The sequence below is a fragment of the Capsicum annuum genome, unplaced genomic scaffold (assembly GCF_002878395.1).
Source record: "Capsicum annuum cultivar UCD-10X-F1 unplaced genomic scaffold, UCD10Xv1.1 ctg83390, whole genome shotgun sequence".
In the NCBI taxonomy this organism is placed as follows: domain Eukaryota; kingdom Viridiplantae; phylum Streptophyta; class Magnoliopsida; order Solanales; family Solanaceae; genus Capsicum; species Capsicum annuum.
The window spans coordinates 1,006,301-1,014,084 of NW_025894259.1; the positions used below are offsets into that span (position 1 = coordinate 1,006,301).

Sequence of the window (7,784 nt, forward strand, 5' to 3'; positions counted from 1 at the left end):
ATATATATATATATATATATATATATATATATATAATTATATATATATATATATATATTGTAGTATATTTTATTTAAACTTTAAAGTTTAAAGTAGTACATATATATTTGGATGGTGCGTATATATGTGTAATTGTGTATACGCGTATATATTTTTTAAATTCTAATGTAGTATATACTATATATATAGTGCATATATATTGTTTAACGTATTTATAATGTATATAGGTGGGTATATATAATGTATATTGAAAAAAGGTTTTTTCTTATATTTTTGACTGATTTTTTAATCGGGTTTGACCGGGTTGGGTTAAGTGGGCCAGGTTAGGGTGGTTTTTGATTTTTTTACTGTTGGGCCCGGCTCGACCCACTTAGACCCCAATCCGGACCCGAACCGGCCCTCAACCCGATTAAATAACACGAGCCGGTTCCGGATTGGCCCGGCCCGACCCACTTGACAGCCATATGTGAAGGCATGAGGCTGCCTAATTGCCTATTGAAGTGCTTCACTGCAAAAAAAAGGCAACTCTAGTTACGGTAAACACCCCTTACTTAAATCTCAAGGTTGAAAGTTCGAGTAGTGAAGGGAGTTAAAAAGGTGAGAGTTCTCGGAAAGGGATTAAGAAAAGTTAATGACTTTAATACTTGAATTTTCGCTCTTTACATTTATAGTGAGTTCTAAAAAGAAAAAGAACTTGACTTGAATCATAATTGTCACGGTCAAATCACACGTTGATGAGGAATACAAACTTGAGAAACAATTTGATTATGATTTTGTTTCTACTAGTTTTGTCACTTGTAGTTGTAGGTGATGCATACACCTTTAGATAATGGACATTTCAGAGAAATATTTAATGTCCCCATCTCCTCTTAAATAATATTATCTTCCCCAATATATTACAAGTAAGTAGCAACCTATCAATTTCACCCTTTTGAAATTATTTTAATGTAGTACATCATCGGAGTTTATTTATGCATGAAACACGTCACCTTAAGAAATGGAATGGACAAAAGAAAAGCATCTTTGCGGACAATACAACTGGATTTGGTGTATCATAATTCATAATCGGATAGTTAAATATTCATTGTGCCACGTATTGATTGACTTGATGTAATCATTGAGTGTAAATAAGTTTTTACGGGCCTTAGCCTTGTCATGGACACTAGCTATAAAAATCAGAACTGAAGATTAACAATTCACACAACACAACAGAGTGACAATGTCTTCTAAACTCAGCTTTTTCATCATTTTGAAAATGACGTTGACAAAACAAAACGAACTTAAATTGGGAGTTGCATTTATTGAGTTCAAAATTGAGAGGACGTTATGCGGAAGTTTAATGTTTGTAAATCATGAAGAAGATAAATCAGATGACAAAAAAAAAATATACTAAAAACATATTATTGATATGGTTTGGCCAATTGGCCTACATATTAAAAAGCTAAATAAAAAAAATATAAAAACTAATTGAGAGAAAATTTCACCTAAAACAAATTGTGGATGCTATTATATCTTCTATTAATAGAGTTACAAAACTCTTCCTCAAACAAAGAATAAATTTAATAGAAATTCAATAGGAAAGAGATTTTTTCCTACTAGGAAATGTTTTCCACTATGAAATTCTTTCAGAAGTAAAACAAAATTATAGTAGAATCCAAGTAAGGTAGAAATTCAGGACAAATCCTAACAATTCTTCCTTTGGCCTGAATTTTCTGACAAAATTGATTATCCTGTTTTTTTCTTCATGTAATCTTCATCACTGTTGTTTGTCAGGGTTAAACATAAAATTTAAATATTATGGGTTAAAAATGATTTCAAAAAATATCTTATTTTTATTTTTAAAGATGCAACAACAAAAATGTTGAAAATATACTTTAAACTCCTTCTCCACATGTAGCTAGACAATTATCTTCATTATCATCAAATTGGTTGCAACTTTGATATCTTCAATCCGAACTATCGGACTATTGAACCATAGGCTTTGATGCCATTTGTTGGGTTCAAAATTGAGAGGGCGTTATACGAAAACTTAAAGTTTGCAAACTATGGAAAAGATAAATCAGATGACAAAGAAAAAATATACTAAAAACATATTATTGATAGTTCGGCTAATTGACCTACATATTAAAAGCCTAAATAAGAAAACATAAAAACTAATTGAGAGAAAATCTCCTCCTAAACAAATCTCTTTAAAGATTACATTGTGGAAGCTATTATTGTTAGGTTCGAAATCGAGAGGGCGTCATACGGAAGTCTATAGTTTGCAAATCAAGACGGTGATAATTCAGATGAAAAATAAAAATATATTAAAAAGACATATTATTGATATGGTTTGGCCAATTGACCTCTATATATAAAAAAAAAATATTATTGAAAAGCATGAAAACTAGGGAGAAGTCTCCCCTAAACAAGACTACATTGTGGATGTTATTGGGTTATTATATGAGAAGGGGGTCATCTATTTATAAATGTCCAAAACCTTCATCCAAGAAAGAGGTTAGCCTAATATGAAAAAGTTTTATTTTTCTTTCAAGAAAATAAAACTTAATTTTGGTAAGAAAATCAGGGCAAAAACCCTAACAAATCTCCCCTTTTTTTCTTGATTTTCTGCAAAATATTCTTGATCCTCTTTCTTCATGTGCATAATCTTCGTTCTTCACATATTTTTCATATATCACTGTTGTTTGACATCCTTTAAAAATTGAGCTTTTTGGGTTAAAATATATCATCCCTTTTCGGGTTAAAAATATTGGAACCATTTTGCAGGATTAAAAGTAGTTTTATTTTCAAATATGTGATAGCAAGATTATTGAAATATGATTGACAATTTTCTCCACATGTAGTTAGACAAAATCGTCATTATCGCTAAACTGATTGCAGTTTGATTTTGAAACCGCTTTGAACCTGTTTAATCTCGTTTCACAAAATCAGTGGATTTTTGGACCGTAGGCTCTGATACCACTTGTTGGGTTCGAAATCGAGAGGACGTCATGCAGAAGCCTATAGTTTGCAAACCAAGACGGTGATAATTCAGATGACAAATAAAAATATACTAAAAAGACATATTATTGATATGCTTTGGCCAATTGACCTCTATATATGAAAAAAATATTATTGAAAAGCATGAAAACTATGAGAGAAGTCTCCCCTAAACAAGACTCTTAAACGACTACATTGTGGATGCTATTATATTATTGTATGAGAATGGGGGAGGGAGGGTCATCTATTTATAAATATCCAAAATCTTTCCTCCAAGAAAGAGATTAGCCAAATATGAAAAAGTTTTATTTTCATTTCAAGAAAAGTAAAAGTAATTATGGTTACTTTTATTTTCTTTTCAAGAAAAAGTAAAACTTAATTTTGGTAAGAAAATCAGGGGAAAAATCCTAACAATTATATTTTGACTTGAGTAGACTAATCTTATATTTATAGATTTACAAAATCCTTCCTCTAACAAAGAATAAACCTAATGAAAATCTAATAGAAAAGAGATTTTTTCCTATTAACAAAGAATAAACCTAATAGAAATCTAATAGGAAAGAGACATTTTCCTACTAGCAAACGTTTTCCACTAGGAAATTTTTTTCGAAGTAAAACACAATAATGATAGAATTCAAGTAAGCTAGGAAATTTTGGACAAATTCTAACAACGAGCTTAGCAGGACTGCTGGTAAGCCTATTGATTGTAGAGGTATATTGTACTCTTCACCAAAATCTAATTAATTTTTGTACTGTTATATTTTTATTTTTTAATCTTTAATCAATCTTGAAACAACTGTGTCTATGTAAATTTTCGCAAAGCATAGTGAGTTTCAAACTTCTTTCAATTTAACGAAAGAGATTCTCATATTTCCGCAGTTTAAGTAGATGTGAGATATAGAATTTGACTTTAGTAGTTGTGGAAGCAGTTTTATTGTTGGAATCCTTTTTTTTAAGAAGTTAATGGTCGGGTGAAAAGTAAGAGTAGTAGACCATATGCAATGAAAGCAAAATGAAAAAATGAATACTTGGAATCCATAGTTGTGGTGGATATAAAGGATTTGTTGATTGATAGAAAAACTTGAAATGTATAGGAGGATTTTTGTTGATAAAAAATGTTGCTTTCCATATTTAATTGTGTACCATTGCATCGGAAAGTTTAATAAGTTACTATACTTTTAATTACTTAATTATATTACGTCTCAACACGTTAGTTATGACCAGCTGCTGCAGTGGCAAGAAAAGCAGGAGAAGCACTGGTTATAAAGGAAGTGATTGTAGCTCCTCCTAAGGCACATGGAGTTCGACTCAAGATCATTTTGCACCAGTGCTGGCTCTACCTTATAAAAACAATAGACGCCGTCTTAGGCCCCCAAATTTGAGGGGTCCGATTTTTTATTATAATATATTACATTTTTTTTTAAATAAATATTATTTCCAGAAAATTTAAATTATTTTATATAAAAAGAAAGAATTATTAAAAGTTCATATATCTAGAGTATTATGTCTCAAGAAAGTTTAAATGCATTAATTATATTATTAGTTAAAAAAAATAATTATAAGAAATCGATTATATAATTTTGAAAATAGAGTTAGTAAAAAATTATTTTTTCTTAAAAATTTAAGGCGTCTATTTGATTTTCGCCTTAGGTCACCAATATACTATATGCTTGAGCCGTCCCCTGATTTGCACTTGTCTCTATTACAGTGACGTTACCTTCTGGAAGATGGAACATGGAAGTATGCAATTTTTGTCCGTCTTTCCCTATTGAATTGCTTGTTTGCTAACTTTCTCTTTTTTGTTCTTCGTAGGAATTTCCTTGCTGCTTTTCAAGAATCTTGGGCCATGAAGCTTTTGGGTAAATTTTACTCCTTCCCTCATATTTTTTATGACTTATATTTGACTGAACACACATAATTTAAGAAACAAGAAATGACTTTTGGCACGTATCAAAAGTACCCTTAAAGCATTGATATGTGCATGTGCACGAGCAAATACATATGACATTCTGATTATACTGTATTTAAGGGTTGTGGAGAGTGTTGGAAAAGATGTTGATTAGTTAAAAGGGTTGTGGAGAGTGTTGGAAAAGATGTTGATTAGTTAAAAGGAGATTCAGTTGTACCGATATTTTTGACGGACTGTATGGACTGTGTAGATTGTAAATCAAAGAAAAGCAACCTTTGTTCCAAATTCCCATTTCGAATCTCTCCGTTGTTGCATAGAGATGACATGAGCAGATTCACTACTGATGGTGAAACTTTACACCATTTCTGCTATATTTCAAGTGGGGGTATGCAAAAATTGAACCAATAATAAAAATGTTATTGGTTAATTGTTATTGGGTTAACGAATGTTTTATTAAAAAAAAAAAAATTTATTGGGTTATTGATTCGGTTCAGTTTTTTCTTATCAGATTATTGGATAAATCGATAACTCAATAAGAATATTTCAAATTATATTTTCTCTCTCTATATATATATATAACCTACTCTATATTTCTCTTTCATTTTTATAAACCTATTCAATTTCCCGAAAACCTATTCAAGCTTATAGATTTTTATAAAATAAAACACATCATGTAGAATTTTTGCTGCAACTAAGATTTCGTTTCTTTTCTTGTTAGTTGCTACTATTTATATTTTATGCATATTTTCTTAGCGGTTAGACCAAATACCGAACCGTCAAGGACTAAAAACTGATAAACCAAAAACCAATAAAAAAATATGTTATTGGTATAACATATTTAAAAATTGATAACCGATAAACCAAATCAATAATACATAAAACCAAACCGAGGTGCTGACTATTGCTTTGAATGTGTTGGTCTGGCAACATTTATGCAGAAATCATATGCCTGCTGCCGAAAGGCTTCTCCACATAACCGTGTATTAATCAACAATATAAACAACAACAACAAATCTAGTGTATTTCCACACAGGGGTAAGATGTACGCAGTGCATACCACTACCCCGGAGAAGTAGCAAGGCAAATGAGCAAAATTTAACATGCCTATTGTCAATTAAAGGAGGTGTTTGTGCAAAAGAGGGAAAGTAAAAGAACCACAAACTTCGGGTTACTTTCCAAAAGAAATCAAAGAAACATCACTTCAGCGGAAACACCGACAGAAGGGACACTTCGGCAAAAGTTATAACTAAACCATTTAATTCTTAAGTGGTCAAAAGGAACATTTAACACTAAACCATTTAATTTTAATTCTGAGGTTCTTTCTCCATCTCTCTTTCTTTTAAGGTGCACCATCTTTGTTCTTTCTTTTTTGGGGGCAGGGAGGGAGGATGAGGGGGGTAGTTGCTACTCTTTGCCAGTAAAAAGGAACATGAATCCTGGTACAAACTTTACAAACATAAATTACTATGATAACCTTATGTGTTAACCTAAAAGCATGATATTAACCAGCCATCAACTTGTTTCCCTTTGAAATTTCATATTAGCATATTATCAAAAAAATTCAAAGACCGTTTTGCATGAACTACTCTGGAGCTACAAATATGACTTACACGTCAACTGTTTGTCCTCCTTGATATCATCGGTTGCAGGTGCAACAAAAGAATTTGCAAGTGCATCATTGATGATCAATGTCCAAGGTTGTTTCCAGCTCAAAAGCTGTGGACTGTTTACAATGCAAAACAAAAAAAATATTAAATAAATAAATAAATTTTGGAATGGAGTTATAGAGGAAAGTTAAAAGGAGTCTCTATTCGAACATACGGATTGTATCTTTACATCTCAGTCATGGTACCAAAAATGGTTATAACCACCTAAAGTAGCTCCTCTGAAGAACGCTACGGGTAATTATGGCAAATTGGTAATTATTTTCCATTTAGAACCAGGTGATTCACATCTCATAATCTTGAATAGAAATGACATGCTTAATGGAGAAATCACATATAAACTTAAATGATATCTGATTATAGCAAGTAAGAGGTATAAACTTGAATGATATCTGATTATAGCAAGTAAGAGGTATCTTTCCACATTTACCTTGTCTAGTCTTGCTCGGAAATCCAACCACTTATTCTTCCTGTCTTCCTCAAGACTGTCGCCAAATGTGAATCCTTGTACTCTCTATATTTCCTTTTAAACAAAACAAATTTCCTTTTAACTACTCTATATTTATATTAATTGCTAAGTTGTCTATTGTTTTCCCTTTCTTTCACCACCCTTTGGTTTCTCCAAAACATACTCAATACATAATACCTTTGGCAGTAATATGCAGGGTTGGGGTAAAACAATTGTTTTAAGAGTTGATAATAAGCCAGGGGAGAGCTGAATTTTAGCTCTTTAAAGGTTCTGACGAGTCGGAAAACTCTCACGGGAGCACTCTTTGTGGGTCTCAAACCCAAATCCGATGTTCCTATCGTGGTCAAACGTTATCTTGACAAGGTACTTAATCAATCTGCTTTACAATTTTGTAGCGGATAAAGTTCAGCTACTTTAATGTGGGCAAATATAGTCTTGTGACTTTGCAATTATAGCGGATATATTTCAGTGACCATACAAGAAGTTAACCCTTAGTTCCACATTTATGTGGCTTCTCAGGAATTGCAACTGGACAAGTTTGTCACGCATGAAGTGATATTTGAGGATATCAATAAGGCGTTTGATTTACTACTTCAAGGAAAGAGCCTACGCTGTGTTATTTGGATGGACAAGTGATTCATCTTGCTTCAATCTGTGTCTTGTTTTTAGTTATTGTACTTCAACTCTCAAAAACCATGTTCCTTTCATTTCAGTTCATTTGGTCTCAGAGTTCGAGTCAAACATAGACATTTCACAATAAATG

General features: G+C 31.8%; 1 pseudogene; it reads left to right on the forward strand.

Annotated features, from left to right (window-relative positions):
* Positions 1-4,065: 4,065 nt before the first annotated feature.
* Positions 4,066-7,784, forward strand: LOC107857861 (annotated as a pseudogene).